The sequence below is a fragment of the Cryptomeria japonica genome, chromosome 8 (assembly GCF_030272615.1).
Source record: "Cryptomeria japonica chromosome 8, Sugi_1.0, whole genome shotgun sequence".
NCBI lineage: Eukaryota > Viridiplantae > Streptophyta > Pinopsida > Cupressales > Cupressaceae > Cryptomeria > Cryptomeria japonica.
In genome coordinates, this window is record NC_081412.1 from 516,543,212 (window position 1) to 516,568,582 (window position 25,371).

The window sequence follows — 25,371 nt, forward strand, 5'->3', positions numbered from 1 at the left end:
AATACCTATAAGTGTTTTTGTAGCTTTCCTTTTTTTTTCTTGCTTTATATTTAAAGGATGCCAAGCCCACTAATAAAATTGAAAGGACATTCAATGAGTCCATCATCCATATTTTCATGACGTATGTCAACAAGTGTACAACCTTTTCAACAAATGACTGTGCCAACAACATAATTTTCTTCATTGGTAACAATTACATATTCTATATCTACAATTAGATCCATCTCCATTGTTTTCCACATGTACTTATCAGTTGGTTAAGTAATGGATAAAATTATAATAAAAAAATTCAGAAGTTTGATTATAATTTTGCTATGAAATGATGTGTATTTTCATCTTGATGCATCCATAAATAAATGAAAAAATAAATTCAAATTTACACCTGAAGGGGTTAATTTGGAAATGGGAAAATTAAGAGATGAAGAAGGTGTTTGTTGATATAGAGTGGATTGTCTCTCACCGGTTTGTGCTACCTTGTCTAGGTATCTCCTCTAAGCTACATAAGAACCATCCAATGATTCTACACCTCACACCCTCCAAGGGTCTACAATAATTACTCCAACTGACCTCCCCAAGTTCCTTAGGCAAGGATAAGCTCTTGTTGATTTGTGAGTTCCATTTTCTTGCTTCAGAGACCTTGTTTTCCCACTCTCTTTCACACTCAACCTGAGATTTCAACCCCTCTACCACATGACCTTCATTCCCCACACTACACACATTAGGATGGATGAATTTGGATACACTCCCAACCCTATTCCTTACTCAAGTGCTTTTGACACTTACCGATTTGGTGTTTTACAAACAAACTGCACTTTTAGGCCTAACCGGTTCTAGTAGCCCTGTCAGCGAGGTATTCTGCATTCACCGATTAAACTTCCTGAACAACCCTATGAACTCTTTGTCATTCCAGACACCCTTTTGGATTTTACATACAATATCTCAAAACCAAAGGTTGGTTTTGTCACTAACATATCTAACCCTTACCGGTTAACTAGGCCTAATTGCCCCTTCCTAGGCCTTAAAAATAGGGATTGGTTAAAACTCCTTCACCGGTCTGATTGCCTGAGTGAATTGATGATAGTTTGGGGTTTGTGATTCCATATGGAATTCCAAACCTATCGTACTTCACCTCCACCCACCAGATTCACCCAATTAGGGCCTGTTATCCATGATTCCTAATGCTTACCAACTCAACGTGCCAAGCTGAGGGTATGGTGTCAAATATCTGATTTGGCTTCCCCTGACTTAAAACCAAAAAGAAAACATGAAATACATTTCAACCTAACATTCCATAAGGTTTCAGAGAGGAAATCCACCATGGAACATTAGGTTGGAGCCATTTTGCTCTCAAAACCCTGGATTTTAGGGCTCTTGAACCCGCTTGCAATAAAATGAATTTTATTCACAAAGTACAACACTTCAAGACTCAAAATGACAAAAAAAGTGAAGGTAAATCTCTAGTCTAACAATCCATGACCCTATTTTGGGATTCTCAATCCGTACAGGTCGTACAACTTGCAAAGAACAGTAAAAAATCGGAAGAACACACACAAATGGGAAACCAAAATTGTTTATTTTCTTCAAATCTTCAACCACCTTCAACAAATGATTATCTTCAGTCTTTCCAAGCCTTATACTAGCCTTGGAGTATTTACAAATCCTCTCAACCAACTGTGACAACCAACTAACCGTTGGTGTATGAAAAATGTTGCAAAGCTGATGTGAGCAACTTTTGCAACTTTTGTGATTTGTTGCATAGATGAGCAACTTTGCTCAAACCCAAACATGGTCACTTTCACATGAGTCATATGACCTTAACAAATTAAAAACAACATCAACCAACCTACATTACTCACTAACAACTTATCCTATTAAGTGCTCTACCTGGCACCCTTAAGAGCTCACATGCCAACATTGGCCAAACAAAGACTCTTAGGGCCCTTACAATCATTTGAGCACACACTCTATGGCCTCTTGGCCTTATTACAAAACTAAAAACATGATTCCAAAATCCTTGAAATAAACTCAACAAAAATTACTAAGTGCCCCTACACCATTTGTTTTCCTTGGTAATTGCCCCGAGGAACTGTTTCTTTTCCTATCTATTCTAATTGGGCTTATCAAGGCATGATTTATGAGATTTTTTAGTTTCATATAAGTGTAAATCAACATTTGTTACTTGGAAAAAACAACATAGCTTCACATGGAACTGCAATTGTATTCCGTAAGATTACAAATCTCCATTTTGGCAACAAAGTCTACCATATGTGAGGCCATAGAAAGGATAAAACAAAGATTACACTGGAGCTCGATGTGAGTTCGATGAGTTGATTTTCTACCAGAACTAAAAAGTAATTGATCGAATTATCCATTTGTATCTATTTTTGCAGTCAGGTACAAATTGTAGGTTTGAACATAATAGGTGGAAGATGGATGAAAGGGTCTTATCCTTTTCAAAAAAATGACAACGATTTGCAGCAAATTGAAGATTTGGGAAATAATTTCATAAAAAAATCCCAAAAATATTTGTTTTCAGATTTGTTTATATAGTTAGGATATGAAGGCTATGAAGGCTATAAAGTAGTGATTCCTTCATCAAGACTATGTACATAAAACAATGAATTCCTTTGGTATTAAGTGTTTGTGTGAGAGCACGAACAATCTCAGAGAATCCCTGGAGGAGCAGATTGTCTGCCTATTCAACAAAGGGAATGATAAGGAGAAGATGTCTATGATAGACATCATAGGGACATATTTCTGGGCTAATGGGCATGTACATGATGGAATTGTTTATGAGAATCTATTGTCCCCCATTGTCCATATTTTGGGATATGCCCTTAACACCTATGGTATTGTGCATCGCACAGTGAAGGAGGAGAATGCTCAAGGTGTGAAGATTGCGCTAGAGACCCTTGGGATTGTTCCATATGTTAGGATTAATGACAGTCCCAAAGATACTAAGAGGGGGGGTGAATCAGTATCTAACTGGTTAGTAGAATATTTAGCCTTATTAAGAACTTTGCATCCCAAAAAAATGTACCGATAAATAAGAATTAATGCAGTAAACAAGAATAATAAATACAGCATAGAAACACACCATAACACAAGATGTTTAACGAGGAAAGTCGGTGTGGGAAAAACCTCGGTGGGATTTGTGACCCATAATATTCACTCACTGGCCAATGAATAAATATTACTTACAATGAGGGGCCTACACATGCAGGAAGGCCAACTTCCTAGAGCTCACTTCTCAATAAGAGTCACACCGACTACAAAAGTGGATTATGAAATCTAATACAATGTATTGCTTCAAATCAGCATCAACTATGCTAGGTTCAGTATCGGTTTAAGCTCATTCTATAACCAAAACCTTCGTTGTCAACTATATCTTCTTATACAAAATATCATCCATATATTATCTCCATGCATATTACCTTACTACACAAAATGACCTATAAGATCTCATAAATATATATGAGTCTTTTACAATATGCCATTTTGTCTTTACAAAAGATAATTATATTTAAATACAATAAGCAAAAGTTTATTCCCTATCGGTTGGGGTGCCGGTATGCATTGTTGTCGCTGTTGGTGAAGTGTCTGCCGATGTATGTAGATGTCTAGGTTGGTGGCTTTACTAGATGAGTGCCAGAAGGTTTCCAGATGGTTTCCATCAATGACAACACCAACTATTCTCATAAGAGTGTAGAATGCCAACAATCTCCCCCTTTGGCATTGATGGCAACACTCATGAGAAAAAACCAAAAACTATTTCCAAAAAGTGAAGTCCAAAAAGTTACCAAAAAGTTGTACTCCCCCTGAGCAGATGATCTCTTCTAAATAATCATTTTTATCTGTCCACTACTCCCCCTTTGACATCAATGACAAAGGTTGTCAACAAAAATTTCATCTCAAAGTTTGTAACCGGTTAGTTACAATCTGAAATATGTCTGCCAAAACCAAATTTAAACTCTGCATGAATCTGTTGTTGTCATTCAGGGTTGCCTCAGTCTGTTGGATTGTGTGAGTGAGAGGATGCATGTGCTCTTCTGGTGATCTTTCTCCTTGAAGTAATGCCTTAGAGATCTCATTTCTCAAAGAGATAAGGTTGTCCAACTTAGAACCAAGTTTATACTTAAGTTCTCTGGCATTAGCCTTAATCCTTGCCTTCTCTTTCTCAAATTTCTCCAATTTCTCCTCAAAACCTGCTATTTCCTGCTCAATAACTGATATAGGTTCAGATGAACCAATTATGTTATCAGCTATATCATCTATTTCTTTATGTACTCTTCTTATTTCCTTTTCTATGTCCCGTGTCAAAAGATGTGGTTTACATGTTTCTCTGTATAGCTCTTTATATTCCAAAATTGTAGTTTTTCAATACCGGTAAGAGTGTATTTATGTGTTCTATGCACTTCTTTATTGTATCCTCAAAGAATTTATCCTTTTCCTTTTCAACTTTCTCTTTGAATGTGTCCTCATTCACGTTATCAACCGTTATTACATTGTCAGTGATGAATTTGGACAATGTGTCCAATTTACCTAAAGAATCTTTTACATGATCTATGTTACATTTCGGTGCAATCAATTTAAGAATTGGTATGGTGTCATCAATTGCCTTGTAAGCCAATGCATTGCAGTCAGTTATCTTCTTGATAGAGTCCAAGAATTCCTCTGGCACAGTAGTAGGTCTAAATTCATTTGATGAAGTATCGGATGTCTGACCAACTACCTTAATTACCTTTGTGCTTCCAACATTTGTAACCATTTTGCTTGTGTTAACTTCTGGTGGATCATTCTGAGTTTTCATTTCAACCAGTAAAGGTTTGGGTTTCTTAGTGATAACCAGATTCACTACCTCAATATGTACCTCTCCCTCTATTGGTTTCTCTGTGTGCTCAACTGTTAGTGTCTCAGTCTCAGTAGGTTTCTCTGTGCTAGCATCTATACCTTCAGTATTCATTCTAGTATCCAATGGTTGCTTTGTTTGTAATGTTTGCTCAGTTTGTAATGATTTCTTTGTTGGGATCTCAACCTCAATAGTCTCTACCGGTTTATCAGTAATGTTGCTACTGTCAACATTATTATCCTTAGCCTCTGTGCCATCCTTATCCACAATAATATTCACTTCCTGAGTGTCTACATTCATGGTGAATAGTATTTCAAATTTAGGATTAGTGTTGTCATGTGTGACACCTTCACTTTCAGTAACCGGTGGATCATCAGTATGTACCCATGCAGTATCCAGAGGTGGTGGCAAATTGTCAGTTATTTTGATGTTTGGTATCCCACCAACTTTACCTTTACCTTTCCCTTTGTCCTTATCCTTCTGATACACTTTGAATTTTTTCTTCGGTCAGTTCAATTCCTCTTGTTTTTCCTTTTTCACAAAAAAGATATTGCATTTATCAACAGTTTCCTCTGCAATCTCATTTACTCTACCTGCCATCAAACTTACTTGCCAGTGACCACTAGCAAAAACGGATCTGTTAGCCTCACAAATCAGGTCATCAATCTCCTCTTTTGAGTTAACCGGATGTACAGGTAGAAGTTTTTCAACTTTAATTTTCTTGCCCAATTCCATTACTACAATCCTCTTTGCATCTAATCTTCTATATAGTTCATTAGGCAAGTCATCCACTACTTCAATTAAAACTTTCTTGTATATATCCAGATGTAAAATTATACTATTTTCAATGCTTTCCTTTTCTGAATCATTGAATGTGTTATATAATTTACTTACATTAGCCAAATTGCCATCATCAGTTATTTCATTCAACAAATTATCCAATAAAGGTATTAGCCGGTTTCTATTTCTTCTTGGGAGTTAGTTTCTTTGTTGGTTGCCATACTGCCTGTTGTTTCTTCCTTAAGGTCCTTGTCCTTTTGGGTGGAGGGGAGGGTATCGGTGAGGGTTTTCTCTTCCTTTCAACTCTTTTGAATTCAACTGGTATCTCACTGTCAAAGGATGTGCCAACCGGTGAAATGTGTGCCTCCAGTTGCAGTCCTTCTAGTTCACTAGCTGTTATACCAGTAATGTTCATAACATTTTCTTTAATTTCCTTTACCTACTTTGATGCATCTCTTATATATTTCTCTCTTTTCTTCCTTTGCTTCATTGTTTGTACTTTACTTTCAATTGTTTCTGCACTACCAAAAACTTCTTATGTTGGTTCTCTTGGTGTATTTAACAAAGCTTTTGCATAAGTCTCAATTATATTGAGATCTACCTCATAGCCCATTTCTGTTACCCACACAGTCCTAGGATACCTCTTCCATCCATGTTTCATCCTTCTTGATGACAAAACATATTTCTTTGTCATATTTATCCACTACACTCTGTGGTAGTCTTTCTCTGGTTTTCATTTTGGCTTGAAAAGCTTTGAAATGTCCAATTATATTGTTGTCCTTAGTTGTACCCATGACGGTGAAAGCTTCCTGTAATTGTTTTCCTATCGGTATGTCATATCCAAAGTCTTTATGTCCTATATTGGGGATTTCCTTTGTGAAATACAACATTAAGCATACTAAGAGATTACTAAAACCAAATGTCCCTTTCTTATCTCCTTTAATCTTTTTCAAATTATCTATGATTTCATCTTTCAGCCATTCACACACATTAATTTTTGCATTGTTGTTCACCATTCCATAAGCACTATTAATGCAAAGACTAGAAATTGAATTAAGTTTGTTTGCATGAGTAGTCTTGTAACCTAAAATCATACTTATGAATCTCACATTGATGTCTTTGATGTCATTCACTCTTAGTGATCTACTATCAGATGTTGCTCCGGTTAGGATCATTGCTTTTTTGTTAGGAACTTTCTTTGTTTTTTCTGGTCTGTTGCCGGTTGAGAGTAAACCTGTTACTGCCCTAATTGCTTACCAGGTGAATTTGCAAATAGAGTCCAACCATAGAAATTCTCCATGTGCCCTACTTAGGACAATTCTCACTACATCTTTAAAAAATTTAGGGATATTCAGTATCTCAACAAAACCTAAAGTATCCATAATTTTGTGCTCGGGTTTAACAGTTCCATTTTCATCACAAATTACAGTTCTAAATTTTTTTAACAATTCCTCAGAACCTAATTCTTTAATGGTGCAATGAATATATATCCTAGGGTCTTCAGCATTAGCTACACCTTTAGGAATCTTCAAAAATGCTCCTATGGAATCATCTTGCTTAGCTACTTCGGGAATAATTTTAAACATGGGCCTAGGGCATTTTACGTTTTCCACAATAGTAGGGTTCGTAATAAATTCGAGAGTAGAAGAAGAAGCCATTTGAAAAATACCTTTAGCTGCCTGATAATGTCTGAATGCTTGAAATAAATCGCTTCACACCTTCGCCTTCAATGCCTTTGCTTAGATTTCATGCTCTCTATTAATTTGAATGCTCGGTGAATCAAAACTGAGGGAAAACTGATGATTTATAATGAAATTTCTCTCAACAACCGTATTAAATGCTCGTCGGTTAAGTGAAAACTTAACACATATGCTGGTAAAGAAGAAATCTATCTTCTCACCATCAACTGAGGGTAATCTGCATGATATTCAACTTGTTGCAATACCCCTAAAGGGTTACTTCTCAGTTGGATGAAGAATCTCCTGTCGGTGGAGTAATACTTTGTTCTGTCGGTGAAGAAATAGTCTCATCAACATTCTGATCTGTCTTCCTAATCCATTGTTTTGAAAATTCTTGCTTTACCTCATCTACCTTTTCTTTGCCTTTCAAACTTGGTCCTTTATTATTTGTTGGTGAAGTCTTACTTCAACAAAATTTTGCAATATGTCCAATCTTGTTACAAGCATAACAAGTCACATTATTCTTCTGAATAGCTTTTCCATATCCTATGTCGGTTTGTGTTTTGCATTGATTAGATAAATTCCCAAATCTTCCACAAACATAACATCTTACATTCATTCTGCAGTTTTCTGAATTATGACCAACTTTGTTGCACTTGGAACATTGACCGGTGGGTGCATTGATGTTCTGATTGTTTTTGAATCTACATTGATTTGTTCTATGACCATACTTGTTACGGTTAAAGCATTTCCCATTAAATTTGTAAGCACTGGGTTGTCTTATTGGTAAATTGTGATCATGATTGTTTGCAGTACTAGAACTTTCTCCAACTTCAAATCCAAGTCCATTAGTATCTCCATTAGGTTTCTAAATTTTCAGGATATTATCAAATTCCTCTTAACTTTTCTTGAATTTCTCTTTGTGTTGATTTGCAGTAGCCAACTCATTTTCAAGAATTCCTTTTTGTCTTATGAGCTCAGTTTTATCATGTTGCATGTGAATCAGATCTGTCTTCAACATATTATTTTCATGACCGAGTCTTAGATTTTCATTTCCAGCATCATTGAGTCTCCTAGTCAAGTCATCTTCATTCTTCTTTCTTTCTTCAATGTCTTTACAAAACCTCATAGTCATATCTTGCATTTCATTCTTCATATTATTGTTTTCTTGTCTCAATTTGTTCACAAGTTCATTAAGAGTTTCATTTTCATCATTATCATTCTGCATCTTCTCATGAAGTTCTTTTCTTTTATTTTGAGCTATAGTAAGATTCTCCTGAAGTCCTTGAATGAATTCTTGTGCAGTCCTTAGATCATCTTCAAGTTTGATATTCTTCTCTGCATCATAGTCTACAAGAGCTCCTTCCAATTGTTTTCTTAAGTTCTCCATCTGTACCGGTGTCAAAATCTTCCTCAAGTTATTAGGCTTTTAAAAATAGAGGACCGGGCTTTGATACCAATTGTTAGGATTAATGACAGTCCCAAAGATACTGAGAGGGGGGAGTGAATTAGTATCTAACCGGTTAGCAGAATATTTAGCCTTATTAAGAACTTTGCATCCCAAAACAGTGTACTGGTAAATAAGAATTAATGCAATAAACAGGAACAATAAAGACAACATAGAAAACACACCATAACACAAGATGTTTAACGAGGAAACCCAGTGTGGGAAAAACCTCGGTGGGATTTGTGACCCACAATATTCACTCACTGGCCAATGAATAAATATTACTTACAATGAGGGGCTTGCACATGCAAGAAGGCCAACTGCCTAGAACTCACTCCTCAATAAGAGTCACACTGACTACAAAAGTGGATTATGAAATCCAATACAATGTACTACTTCAAATCAACATCAACTATACCAGGTTCAATACTGGTTTAAGCTCATTCTATAACCAAAACCTTCACTGTCAACTATATCTTCTTATACAAAATATCATCCATATATTATCTCCATGCATATTACCTTACTACACAAAATGACCTATAAGATCTCATACATATATATGAATCTTTTACAATATGCCATGTTGGCTTTACAAAAGATAATTACATTTAAATACAATAAGCAAAAGTCTATTCCCTGTCGACTGGGGTGCCAGTATACATTGTTGCCGCTATCGGTGAAGTGTTTGTCATTGTATGTATATGTCCAGGCCGGTGGCTTTACTAGATGAGTGCTAGAAGGTTGCCAGATGGTTGCCATCAATGACAACACCAACTATTCTCATAAGAGTGTAGAATGCCAACACCATAATCAAAGACCATGCTTGGTATTTTTTATCTTTATGAAGAAGGAAAGGAGACCAAAATGGATAAAGCATGGAAGTTATTCAAAGTTGGGGTATGCCAAAAATACAACTTGGTTGAGTTTTAGGCCTTCATGAGTGCTCATGGCGACCTATTCCTTGAAGAGATCATAGAAAGGTTGAAAGTGATTGGAAAGGGGATTGGTTATTTGTATCACTGATCACCCCTATGTCCCCCCTCTTTTCAGTGATCCCCCATGTGTCCATGTGGTGTCCCCCCTCTTAATATCTATGTACTTGTTTTCAATTTTTTAACATATGGGAGCTACCCCCTTATTGTAGCACTTATGTAAACAAAACTTTTTTAGTTTTCTAATATATTATGTTGTTGTGACAATTTCTTTTGCTCTATTTGAGGTCTCCATACTCGCTTGTGGGCAATTTTTCTAGTTTTTTCTATTGGTATTGTTAGATATTGTAAATTGTAATTAGTATCCACTAACTCTTGGTTACAGATCAAATGATGGTTCTTCATGTGTTCTTCACCCTAGTTTACTAATTATTTTTGCAAATGGAATAGTGCTTTCCATGGTTGAAATTACTAAGTTAAAACACATGAATGAGAATAATACTTCAATGAAGGGGACAAGATTTTTTCTAAATACCTGATTAAGTATTGTTCCTCGATCCTCTTTGACTGTAAATCTTGATAATGGTTTGCAGTTGCAAGTTTCCATGAGGTTTACTTCCTGCCTTCTAAATGAACATTGTTTGACTCGAAATGAATATTTTCTAAATTCAAATATGCATTTACTGCATCCAACTTGTCCTTTGTGGCACCAATTTGTGGCTATGTTAAAATTGTTCTTGCTTTTTGCCCCTACTTTTGAGTGAAATATACTCAACAAAACGAAGCTCACATTTGAATTTAGAAACCAGCTAGCCCCTACCTTTGGTATTTGACTAATAAAGAATACCTCTGAATATTCATATTCAGGGTAGCCATTTATAAAACCCCTACATCCTTAATATATCTGCAATATATTGCTTTTCATATTTGGGATGATAAACCCCCCAATATGGACGCAAGTGATATCATATTAGCTAGTGAGGTGAAGCCCTTTTCTTTTTGATTAGATATGATTGGATATAGTTATAATTATGATAATGCAAAGTCTAGCTAAAATAATAGAAAATTGACAACTTTTAGAATAAATAAACAAATATAGATTTGGAAACAAAAAAAAGTACAAATCAAGAATTAGGAGACAAAGAATAACTTGTAACTAAAATTTGGAGTTGAAAGTGTTGAACAAGCGAGCTAGGTGCCCTAGTCTTGAGGGTGTCTTCATTAGTTGAGGCTTTCAATTTTGAATTAGGATGCTCTATAGATCTTTCCATCTAAAATTAAGCCTAAAAGTGCCAGACAGGTGAGCTAAATGGCATAGTCCAGGGGTTTTTGCCTATTGAAAATTCTGGACTATGTGTCTCACTTTGCTTTGCATAATTCTACAACTTTTGTTTGTCGTATCTATAACTTGCACACATAGAAGAAGGAAAAATTTTGTGTTATTTAGGGGCTTCGCTAAGTCAAACCCCATGTTGGTGTTTCCACCTTCACTGTACAACAATGTTGGATGAAAGAGAGCTTACCCCTCATAGAGGTTGAAAAAATGAAAGCTTGAAATGAAAAATGATACCTTATACAAAGCTTGATGTTGCTTGATAGATGTTAATGCATGCCTTCATCATTAAGGAACACATAAAACTTTATCATGATTTCTAAACTTGAATGCTTGAATCATTGATTGAATTAAAGATGTTTGATTGAATGCTCAATTAGAATTGAATTGATGTGTGTGACTATAGGATGATTACAAATAAGAGAGGAAGTTGCATTTTTATGCAACTTACACCTTTTCGAGTTTAATTTTTTAAGAAGGCTGGCATCAGGGACTAGTTTCCCACTACTTGTAAAGTTGACAGTTTGAATTTTAAAATTGGGGCCAAATACCTAGATGAGCATTAGGTACTTTAGTCTAAGAAGATAGGGGTGCTAGGAACCCTACTCCCAACAATTTGGGTTGAAACAAAATCACTGAGCAAGAGATTGTATTGAGCTTCCATAAATAGTCTAAAATTGAGCACAATCAAACATGAGCTAGATATTATCGTAAAGTAAGTTCAAAGTTGTTACATCCCTCCTTGTGACATTGTTTATTCTTTTTACTTACATGGTATTTTGTGGTGGAATTATGCATAGATGTGGGTTTACTTCAGATTGCTGATTTTAAATGAACTTATGTGAATGGAATATTTAACTTTAATGGTCAATGGCATATGATTAATCTTTTGTGTTTAACATATTGATGATGACTATATGTTATAAGATAACTATAGTTATGGTTCTAAGATGGTTGCAGGACAAATTACTCCACCCTCCAAAAAGAAAGGGAGAGCATCACTAGAGAGAGGACTATAGACATGAGAACAGGTATTTTTTGTCGTTTGGGTTATGTTCCATGTAGGTCTAGTTACTTTGTGGTCTTGTAGGGCTTGTTTCATCATACATCATTTTGGCAAGCATTGGTGACCTATGTTGACCCTAGTATCTAAACTTCAGACCTTCATGTTATTTGGTTTATTTTATGTTTAGCTCATTTTCATGTTGACCAATTAATTATTTATATATCTATCTTGCCAATATTACCATTATTCATCTACACACATATATGCATGTGTATTATTATGTATAAATGTATATACATGTACATAAATGTATATGCGAATATACACACATGTACATGTATATACATGTACATATATGTATATGCGAATATACACACATGTACATGTATATACATGTACATATATGTATATGCAAATATACACACATGTACATGTATATACATGTATACAAGTCCATACATATAAATATACTTGTATAGACTGATATAATGATAATGAACCGTTTATTTAACTTATAATTATAAAAAATAAAGATCAAGAATTAAATTTACATAGCTATAATACCAAGTTTAACACACATAAGTCAAGGTTGTATGCCACGCTAAATTGAATATTTAAATGGCTTCTTTAGGCTAGAAATGTATTTCATAATACATGTTTTAATTAGTTATGCCAAGTCATTAATGGAAAGTCCTCCTAAAATATCAATGATGTTATAATTATGATATTATGGAGTGCAAAGGCTTGAGAAGCCAAATCATGTTTACATATCTTCACACTTCATATATGTTAATATTATCTAACTGTAAGACTATGCATTCTTTTAGAGCTCTAAAGGCTCCTCTTTATGCATAGAATTAAGAATGTATTAGTATTTTTTTTGGTAATTAAATTGTTGGGAGGACTAGCTCCCATTAAAACAATGTAATAGTATTATTAACTTACCTTGTAGCAATATTTTGAGATAATCATTTCTTGCATTCATATGAAGAATTCTTTTGTGGAGGCAGTAAGAATTGGATTGTATTCTTTGCATCTATTATTTTACAATCGTTCTTGAACTAATGATAGAGGAAGAACTTTTGGAGTCCAACAATAAGCAAAAATCCTCTCGAGAGGTATCATTGGAGGTAGTTTCTTTTTTAAGTTTAGAGTGGAGAGATAGAGGTTTGCAATATGAAAAAGAGAGGAATTTATATATTTCACCATCTCAGTTCTTGGAAAAACTATTTTTTATTTTTTTTTGTAGAAGTTTAGTCCATAGTGAGCTCAATAATGAAAACAAACCTTCATTTTGTATGGGAAAGAGAAGTAATAGAAGCTTTTATTTTATTCCTTGAGGAACTTGAAGGATCATATGGAAGTTTCATGGCACTGGAAAAAGAATTAGAAACATTTCCTTTCAATTCTGAATTCATAATACATTATGTTGGCTGGAGAACAAAGTTCGATAGAAAGAAAAGAAGGTTACAACTGCACTTAAAGAGATGAAGATGACAACTTTACTCTTAAATCTTCAAGAATGACTTCTTCTACTTATTTTGTTTTATACTTAATCAATAAAATGAATCTTTGTGAATCCTTTTTCTTTAGCCATAAGAAAGATTTAGTTACAAGTTGAATTTTCATTATAAAACCTTAGGTATAGAGTTTGAGCTCCTTTTATTGAATGTTATTTTTGCAATAACTATAAATACATAGAATTTAGGAAAAGGAAGTGTGGAATTCATTGTTGTTAGTATATATCCTTAACCAAAACAAATTATACTAGTTTAGATTGTCTTAATATGAACAACAAGACTCATAGATTTATTAACAGACAGTCTTGACTTAAATTTAAGGAAGTTTTCAATTGAAGCAGTAGTTTGTTATATTGTTACTTCTTGGTCTTTGTGAGGATTCTTGTGTAATCAATAGTTGTACTTATAACTATCTTTCACTTTTGAAAACTTCTTAAAGAACAATGACTTTGAAATAATGCTTAATCCTCAATCTATGGAAGTAACTGTTGTAAATAGTCCACCATGCATGTACGAGTGTACTCATAGTTTAACATAAATCATACGAAAGCATATAAGATCAAGGGCTAATATTTATGCTCACATATGGTTGTATGGGAACCTATGGATTCATAATAATGTATTATGATATAAAACACCAAGAAAATTGTGATAAGACTAAAGAAGACAAGAAGAGAGTTGTACTCCATTATTGTCTTTCTTAACAAAGAACCATGTTTTTGTTATTTTTGAAGAGTATAATATTATGAAATTGGTAAGAGTCTTGTAGTGATTTAACCTGAAACAAGACATGGTTATAAGTGGCTAGGTAGACACTTATTAAAAATTGATAAGTCAAACCTAAGCCCTCTTGTTTGAAAGGGAATTTCAATTCACTTAGTCACAAGAGTGTGATGGGTGACGCAGTTGCACATTTCACAACTTGAATGTCAAGAGTACTATTAAGAAGAGATTACATCTTCCTTAAAGTAATATTGACTTGGGAACTAGAGATAAATTCCAATGTCAAAGAATTCAAGCATGAAAGACCAGAGGTTCCTCGTTAACCTTATTTGTTAAAAACCCATAAGTTTTAATTATAGGATGTCTAAAGTACTCAAGTTGATTAAGGGTGGGTGAGTAGATGACTCCACTTCATATAATTTTTATAGAACTTAAAAGCTTTTTCCAAGGTGTCACAAAGGACTTCTTGCATCCAGTTGGTTCAGTATGTCCAGATTCATAGTCCAGTTAGTTGGTCATGCATAGTTAGCAAGATACTATAGTTGTATGGTTGAGTGGATCTATGTAGGATACAAAACCATGCTCAAATGACAACCTTGACCATTTCATGTGTTTGTACCCTCATGAAGGGTAGGGCCACTTCCATTAGGAAGGTGTGTGGGGTGACCAACAGATCTTTGGTTGGAGGAAAAGTGCTTGAGTGGTGCTCTCCCTCTTGCAGATTCATGTCAAGAGTTCTATTATAGTTAGTCTAGAATTATAGTAGACTCTAAACTTTTCTCTCTTGAAGCTATGTTATTTCACTGCTTGATTTGAATATATAAAGTTATTTGAAGAAATGAATATGTTAGATTCATATTGAAACATATTGTACCATTTAATAGTTATACTTATGTGATGCTTTGCACATTGTCATTACATGATGAAAATATAATTCGAATGCAAAAAAAGTCATATGCAAATTTACTAGCATTTTTTACTTTAACTTGTGGATAAATCTAGTTACTTTCCATATTAGTAGAAAATAACATATTACCTATGGTATTAGAGCTCCTAGGTTCGGTACTTGACCTAGGAGCTCGCCACTTGAAACTGTTTACAAACTTAAAGTTAGCTAATGTGAATAATTTTATTATCAGTTGACAGGAATGAAAATCCATTAGACACAAAGAAAGAAGGTTCGTATGATATGACTTAATTCCCACAAGGAACATAAAACCAAATATGATTACTCTAAGTGTGCACTATTGTGAAACCGTGAAACTTTGGCTAACATCGTAAGGAGACTCTAGAAGGAGAGGAAAAAGTGGCCAATTGATAACAAAGAAATTCCAATGCCATCATCATTTGCGAACCCGAATGATAATCATAAAGTGCCACAAAAGCATAACCATGAAACTACATTTAAAGTGAAGAATGTAAAGGAGGAAGAGGAGAACCTACATGTTTGTCCTACCTCCTATTTCATAATTTTTTATTTTGAAAGATAGGAAGTGCCAATTGAAATATCTTGCACTAGCAGTGATAGTAGCTCATAAATATATAAATTTTGAACAATGTACAGAAAGGAATAGTACAGTGATAATGTAAATGATGTACATGCTTTGAATAAATAAAAGAGATCCATTTTTGTTGTGTTGTAAATAATTTGTTGAAGCTTCAATTTAAAGTATACTAGTTGTTTATTAATTAAACAACAAATTGCAAATATCCAGGCATTGTTTTATCAATATGGGTCATTCTAGAGATAATTTTAGAGGAATTCAGGAGGGGTCCAATCCCTCCAAAAACCCCATGAAAAAAATAGATTATATTTTTTCTATTATGAATGACACTAGAACTAGACTTGGAAACTTAGAATAACAAATTATGAATTAGAGTAGAATAGATAATAATGATCAAGAAACCCAAGAAAGGGGAGACTTTAATAGGAATGAGAAGAGCACTTAGAGTGAGTCTAGAGAGGATAACTCAAAATGTGGAACTCAGATTGAGTTTAAAAACCAATTGGAAACTGAACTCTTCCATGACATGAAAAAGGTCACTCCCAAGTTTGAGGGCTCAGTGTTAGGGGACACTGTTTCAAAGCATGGCTTATGAAAATGGAAAAGTATTTTGAAATTTTAAACTACTTTGAAATAACCAAATCCATTTGGGGAGAATTCCACGTATTTGTGAAAGCTTCCACATGGTGGGAAAATAAGAAGGCAGAATTGGGCCTTAAATCCACAAGTCTTACATGGGATCAATTTGTGGTTATATTTAGGCAGAGGTGGCTACCTAAGCTATTCTTTGATAAAAGGCTGATGGATTTCCAAAACCTTTCTCAAGGAGACTCCATTATTAATTAATACTAGGATAAATTCACTCAACTTCTAAAGTGTGTATCGCAATACCAACTTGATGAAACATTTAGGAATAGGAAATTCATCATGGTTTTGGACAATTGAATTGGTGGTGTAGCTGATGTTATTTTGGACTGAACACCATGGATCAAGTTTATGAGAAAGCATTTAAACAAGAGAAAAATTTGAATATGGATGTTACATACAAAGAGAAGAGTCGCAAAAAATGTAAATGGTCACAATCCTCCCAACCTTTCAAAAATAAAGCTAATAAACATGAGATGGGGAAGATAAATGACAAAAGGTTTAGAGGAAACAAACACCAATCAAGGGGAGATAAGAAAAACGTCAATAACTCCAAGAAAGGTGGGGGACAAATCTAACATGACTTCAGAGAGAGGGGGACCACCATGAGGATGCTTATCTATGGAGGTAATCACTATGCCAACTAGTGCCCAAGCAAAAGTCAAGTGGCACTGTAATAGAGAAACCCCTTACCATCCCAACGGGCAACCTTATAGTAGAGGATTCATGCAACATTAGACAATAGGTAGAGAGAGTATCAAATAACCATAATTGAAATAATATGTATACTTAATGGAAACCCAATTTCTATCCTTATAGATATCAGTGCATCAAAGAGTTTCATTGCACCTAAGGTTCTAAAAGTAAATTTCCTAAGAGAGCTAGTAAATTATGGAAAAGTCTTGGTCTATTGAGTATGAAAATTGAACAAGAACTTAAATAGAGAAGTTATTATTCGAAGCTATGGTTAAACTTATAGGCTTCTCAATTGAGGTGAATTTGTATGTAGCACCCTTAGGATCATATGAAATCATCCTAAGAATGAATTGGTTATGGAGACATGGGGAAAAAGTTGACTATTTCTCGAAGACAATAGAATGCCTAGATGTTGTTTTGGAAATAGGGTATTCCTCCAAGGCACTCATAGAGAGGTTAGAGTACAACAAGCATCATCCATGCAAATTAAGAGAGCCAAAAGTAAAGGGTTCCAACTTTTTGTAGTTAAAATGAAAGAGTTAGAGGAATCTAAGGAGATTACATTTTTAGAGGATTTGATGATTTACAAATCTCCGAGGCTATATGGATTAGGAGAAGAGGATTCCAATAAACAAGATAAATCTTTTGTAGAAAAGTATCTTATCTTCAGGATTATCTGGATGTCTTTCTTGAAAATTATCGAGGTTACCCCTTAAAAGAGTTTTTTTTTTTTTTTTTTATTGAGTTGGTACTAGGAGTTGAAGAAATGACCAAGGCTCCTTATCAAATGATGACAACAAAAATAATGGCATTAAAAGATCAACTACAAGAATTGTTGAGCAAGGGTTTGATAAGACATTGTGTCTCACCATGGGGAATGTTTGTGATCTTTGTAAAGAAGAAATATGGTGCATTATATATGCTTATGTATAGACTATCATATTCAAAATAAGGAAATGAGAAGGAATAAGTACCCTTTACCACAAATAGATTATCTATTTGATCAAACGCATGGAGCTACATTATTTTCTAAGATTTATTTGCGGTTAGGATATCATTAATTTAGGCTAAAGGAAAAGGACATCAATAAGGCAACCTTTAGGACAAGATATGGGCAGTATGAGTTTACAGTTACCTTTCAAACTCACAAATTACCCAGATGCATTCATGAATCTAATGAATAGTGTCTTCCAAGATTGTTTAGACAAATTTGTCTTAGTATTCCTAGATGATATCCTTATATATTCAAAGAATGAGAATAAACATTATCAACATCTTCGGATAGTTCTTAAACTCTTGCAAGATTACAACTTATATGGGAAATTGTCTAAGTGTTTCTTCTTCCAGAAAGAGGTTCAATATCTGGGCCATATTATTTTAGTTAAGGGAATGGTGGTAGATCCAACCATGACTATGACAATACTTGAATGGCCAACACCTAGGAATGTGCAGAAAGTGTGTAGTTTTGTGGGCTTGGCAATCTACTATAGAAAGTTTGTAATAAATTTTTTTAAGATAGCCAACCCAATCACCTCTCTCCATAGAAAAGAGAAAATATGAATGGACATAGAAGTGTCTGGAATAATTCAATTACCTAAAGGAGAGATTGACATAAATGCCTATTTTAAAAATACCAGACCTAAAGGGTCATTTTGTAGTGGTTATTGCGTCAAGGGAAGGCTTAAGTGGAGTGCTCATCCAGGAATAGCATATGTTTGCACATGAATCTAGAAAATTAAAGCTGTACAAGTAGAACTTTGCTCCTCAAGACCTGGAACTAGTAGCGATTGTGCATGGTCTTTAGATGTGGTAGAACTATTTGTTAAGGAATCCTTTGAACTAAAATAAGACCATCAAGGTCTGAAGTATATCTTTTCTCAACCAAACTTAAAATCTCGATTAAGAAGGTGCTTATGCCTTGAGTCGAAGGAGACATATTTCATCAATAGTCTTGTTGGGTGAATATTTTGTAATCAAGCAATTGATTACAAAATGGTAGATTCAACCATAACTATGGTGAGATTGTATCTCTCCTCGCAAAGGGGAGGCTCCCTTCTTGTGGTATTTTAACAACTAGTATCTAAGTTGCACTATATTCACTAACTTATTCAAGGGGTGTTACATTTATCTTACCCTCTTGCTTGAAGATAGATGTTCTTTCTATTTTATTGTTTCAAAATAGACTTTGTCCTTATTACAACTTGATACTAATTTCAGCCACAATAGCTAATATTTAATACAATTAGATGTAAGAATAACTAAAAATTTTACTAGAAAATCCTAAATAACTAAGAATAAGAAACTAACGTAAGCCCAAAGTCTTTCGTTGCTTCTACCATTGATAAAATGAACAATATTGTGATGTATGTGCAACACAAAGTCTCACACACACAACCCAATTTCAACTGCTCTAAATTGATAACAGAAAATAGCACAAAGTTTTTGACTATTATCAATTATACAACAAGATCTCTAATTAGAATAATGCAACATAAAGTCTACAAAATGAGATTTGACTATCTTTAAACAAATACCTTCTTCACAATGCACAATTCAATTGATATAAGATAATGAAATGAGAATGACATAAGAACAATCTCACTTCATCAACACACTGAATCCAAAACAAAGGTTGGATGCCAATATGCTATCTATATTGATTGAAAATTTGTTTTACAACTTAAGCTCAAAGTCTCAAATTGCCCCTCAAACCAACAGAGTTTCAATGCATAAATTAAAGATGATCGTTTACAATGAGGATCTCTCCTTTATATAGAGAGGAGCCTTGAACAAAAAATAGGGATCCTACAACTACTTTGACCTATTCAATAGTACAATTTGATTTGATTTAAGACTTTTACTATCTTTACATGTAATTTCATACATATAAAAAGACGTGTAAAATGTTAATAACAAAATGCAAACTACAAACTATAAAGCATATAAAATAAAATCTACTATCCATAGACACATCTTCTTCATCAATGTTCTTCTTCATGAGCTCTTTGAACTTTTAAAGGGTAACGCGCATCTCTGATTCATCGAGTCTCGAGGTATGGCTAGAAATGGTGTGAACTTGTGTAGTAGAATCCTCTATGCTAATAGATCCCTTTTTGTGCTTCTTTAAAACTACTCCCAAATTGTCCAAAGTCACCTAAAAATCCAACAATTTATCAATGGATGACAAGGTGAATTCTTCTATCTCGATCTCTTTCTACACCAATGAATTGAACTCCTAGACAACTAAGTCCATGAGAATCAGATTATAATTTTAATCAAGAAATTTGAAAGGAAGCTTGAAGGCCTTGGTAGTGATATCAACCTCCTTGTTGGTGTAAATAAATATTCATTATGGATATTATTACACTTACTTAAGTTAACTTAGGATAATGCATTTCATAGTAGTTTGGATATGAGACACTTGGGTGTTTGTGTCACATTGGGATAGTGTGTGTAGGAGAAATTCCACCTCTTATGGTGTTGATCTTGTTATTACACTATCATATCCACTTATTGTGGAGTGATAATTCCACCTTCGGTGGGTGATCCACCTCATGTGGAATATTATATTATTTCTCCTACCTACCCACACCTATTTCCTACCTACCCTTGTTTCTCATTGAGCCACATGTCATGTTTGTGTGCTCATACATCCATATGGCCTTGCCTATATAAGCAGGCCTCTATTCATTGTATTGGTTAATCTAGTTGATCATTTTTATATTGATGAGAATACAGTTTGTTCTTGTCATTCTATTGTCTCTTTTATGCTTTTCATTGTGCCCTTGATCTTGGCAAAATCCAACATGGTATCAGAGCTATTGGGGCTTCGTTGATTAGTTTTTGGAGACATCGTGGAAGGCTTCTATTTTCGGATTTGGGGATCTTCATTTTTTGGAGGCATCATACAACAATTTGGACATCACCGTTGAATCCGGGAGGCCATTTCCATAAATTTCGACTATAAAGTCGACCTATTTTGGTGAGGAAAAAATTTTTCCCCAATTTTGCTACATAGTACGGATTTTCGGATTTATTATTTATTTTTTTCAAAAAATAAAAATAAAAATTTTTGCTGAAAAATATTTTTCAAAAATTAGAAAAATCAAAAAAAAAAAATTCGAAAAAATCCGAAATCGAAAAAAGGGGAAAAAAATAAAAAATAAAACATTTGTTTGGGGGTCCGCAGACCCCCGTACCCCCCGCACACAGTACCCTCGTTGTAGGATTGTGCAGGTACAGGCAGACCCGTACAAAGCACCTGCTGTGCACAGGTTTTGCAGGGCATCGTACCCCCAAGCCGCCGTCGAACGCCGTGCCATCACCTCGTTTCTTCCCCGGTCGCCTCGGTCTCTCCTCCCGCCGCTCCAGCGCCACCTGTTCCGGCAGCACCACCCTCCGGTATCTCCTAGGCGCCACAGCCGGCCAGAGATCTCCGGTAGCGTGCCTACACCAGCCGCTCCAGCGCGGCCGCCGGCCTCAGACCTCCGGCGAAGCCACTCCCGCCGCCAGATAAACCTCCGGCGAGGCCCAGTCAGCTCGACCCAGCCACGTGGACCGCAAACAGGCATCTGTACATCGCCACGCGTGCATTCCGTACTGCCCAGTCACACAGCCGCGTAAGCATCCGTACAGTGCCACGTATTCCGTACGGCCTGCACAGTCAGACACACAGTCAGCAGTCCGTACAGTACGAACGCCCAGTCAGCAGGGAGGCGAAGTTTTCGTGACGGTCATACGGCCGTCAAATTTAACACATTGTTTTGCTGACATCAACGCCACATCAGCATTTTTTTGAAAATTTTTAACCCCTCTCCATTGGGCTTTTCAGTTTTGCAGTCCAACTTTGGAAGGCCATATCTTGCTCATTTTTGCTCCTTTTTTGGAGCAATTTTTTTTGAAATGGGCTAAAATTTCATGATCTTCGCAGTGGTGTGGTTATTTTCTGATTTTGATGCACAGGTTTTTCAAAATTTTTGGATTCTCTCAGCTGTACCTGTCCAATCCTCAATTCTGCAACTTCAAAGGCCTCGTTTGAGCTCATACGACCTCCTTTTCAGGTGCCGTTTTTTTTTTAAGTGCTTATTTTTTTGTCTACTTTCAGAATCTATGATCAGATTTCAGAGATTTTGAGTGAAAATTGTACTTTCAGATATTGGTCTTATTTGGCCTATTAGGTACTTGTAAATTGCTTGGATCTTAGTTAGATCTCTTGCATTATCAATTTGAGTCTCTTTTGGCCTTCTTGAGGCAGTTGTAAAATTGTAAATCAGAAGTCCACTTTGCCATTTTTTGCAAGTGGCCCATTGTATACACACTACTTATAAAGTGCCAAAATCATCACATTTGGGGGGGTTCTTTGATTGAGTGAATTTGGGGGGGTGTCTTGTGTGATTGTGCCTCTCTTTGTGCTCTTTCCATTCTTGTTGCAATGAGTCCTAATAAGTTTCCACCATTAACTCCACATAATTATGCATCATGGAAAATTAAAGTATGGAGTAAACTAATGGAAAAGGGTCTCACACACTACATAGATGGAACAATAACAGCACCACCTGATCCTAAGGCTGATCCAAATGCTCAATTAGAATGGCTCACAAAGAATTGCATGGCTCTTGGAACCTTACGCAGGTATGTATCAGATGACCTCATTTTCCACATTGAGAAGTGTAAAACAATTAAAGAGGCTTGGGATATGTTTCAGAAATTGTATGGACAAGTTGATGAAATCAGAGGCTATCAGATTGATAATGAGCTCACCAACTTACATCCCAAGAATTTTGATACAATCCAAGATTATGTAACCAAAGCAAATGAGCTAAGAGCAAAGCTAAAGGATTGTGGAATTGACAAAAAGGATGCTCAATTGATATTCAACTTGTTGGACAAGCTTGCACCAGAATATGCAGCATTTGTATCTAGCTTCCAAACTCATCGTTTGACAGTGGGGAGTTCTTATGTTATGCCTTCTTTTGATGCTTTCACAGAAATGTTGATATTGGAACAATCTAAGTTGTTGAACATGGGGTTTCTCAAGTCTTCAAAGTCCAAGGCTTTGGTAGCAAATCAAGGAAATCAAGGAAGTCAAGGCAAAAATTCCAACAAGAAGAAGAAGCAATCTAAGTCTCAACCACAACAGGAAAAGGGACAATCATCCTCTCCATCACAAGGCAATCTTCAATCCTCTTCCAAGAAGGGGACACCACCTAAGAAGGATAAACCAACTTGTGCATATTGCAAAAAGTATGGACATGATGAGCATCGATGCCATGCAAAGCAAGTTGATGAGTTAACCAATCTTCTCAAGAAAAACAACATCAACTTGCCATCCGCCTACACAAAGAAGGATTCATCCTCTTCTTCCTCACAGTCTAAGGGAAAAGGGCAAGCATTTGTGGCTACAACAGGTTCTTCACAGCAATGGATACTTGACTCGGGTGCCTCATATCACATGGGTTCTACAAAGGAGCAGTTTTCTACATTAGAGCCATCTAAGGTACCTCACATTTACATAGGTGATGATACACAAGTAGAGGTTGAAGGGAAAGGTTCAGTTGACATGGATGATGGAACATTTGAGAATGTTCTCTATGTTCCTAACTTGTCTACCAACCTTCTCTCCATCTACCAAATCACTCACTATGGGAATGGGAAAAAGGTTGAGTTTACACCAGATTCAGTTGTGGTAAAGGAACTTGATGATGATGCCTTGGTAGCAGTGGGACAAGTCAATGACAACTCAAGGCTTTATTCATTTTCCCACTTTGTGCCAAGTTCACCTTCTAGGGCCTTGCTTACTCATTCAAATTTAGAAAGTAAGCTATGGCATGAGCGGTTTGGTCACCTCAACTACAGCTATCTTCAGCAGCTCAGCACTAAAGACATGGTCATAGGTCTTCCTCGAATCAGCTTTTCAGAGGGTGTATGTTCAGGTTGTTCCATGGGCAAGCATCCCGAAGAGAAATTTGATAAAGAGAAAACTTGGAGAGCTTTGGAAGTTCTTCAACTTGTTCACAATGATGTAGCAGGTCCATTTCCAGCACCTTCATTTAGTAAGGCCCGCTATGTTCTTACCTTCATTGATGACTACTCTCGCTTCACTTGGGTCTACTTTCTCATTCATAAGAGTGAAGTATTTGACAGATTTCAGGACTTCAAGACTCGTGTGGAGAAGCAATCAGGGAAAGTGGTCAAGATTCTTCGTACAGATAATGGCAGGGAATATGTGAACAAGAGACTTGAGGATTTTTGTACATTTGAGGGGATTGATCTTCAGCATTCTATTGCATACACTCCACAGCAGAATGGGGTTGCAGAACGCAAGAATCAAACTCTCAAAGAAATGGCTAGTTGTATGATTCATGCACGTTCTCTTGATCCCGCCTTTTGGGTAGAGGCTATCAGTTGTGCCACACACATCCAGAATCGGGTTCCTCACAAAGCTTTACAAGGTATTACTCCTTTTGAAGCTTGGGCTGGTAGGAAACCGATTGTGAGACATTTCAGAGTCTTTGGGTGTCCAGCATGGGCTCGCATACCTCCACAAAAACGCAAGGCATTGGAACCACAAAGTCGGCCTTGCATATTTATTGGATATCCTGAGGGTGTTAAGGCATACAGATTGATGGATCTAGAGACACATGAGGTATTCATTGAGAGGAGTGTTCACTTTGAGGAAAGCTCTCCTAGCTTAGCCTCTCTACCTCCTCCACCTTCCTCCATTGTGGATAGTGATGTTAGTGATTCAGATGATGAGACTCCCTCAACTCCGACTCGTAGGGTTACACCTCCGCAGGGTCCACTTGCAGTTGAGGCGCCTCATTCTCCACCTCCACCTAGACCTCGGTGGGCTCGACAGACACTTGAGTCTGCGGGTTCTCTTGTTGGGGATCCTTCAGATACACGAAGAACTCGATCACAACATCAGGATCTTCCACATGCATTTATTGCTACCGCTTCCGATCCACAGACATTTAGGGAAGCATCAGGGGTTCCTGAGTGGGACCAAGCTATCGAGGAAGAGTATAGTTCCTTGATGAGGAACAACACATGGGATCTAGTCCATCTCCCTAAGGGGAGAAAGATGGTTCGATGTAAGTGGATCTATCGGACCAAGTTTACAGCGGATGGTAGTGTGGATAAGTATAAGGCTCAGCTTGTTGCAAAAGGTTTCTCGCAGGTTGTAGGTGTTGACTATACTGAGACCTTTGCACCCGTAGCTAAGATGAACTCCATTCGTTTGACACTTGCTAT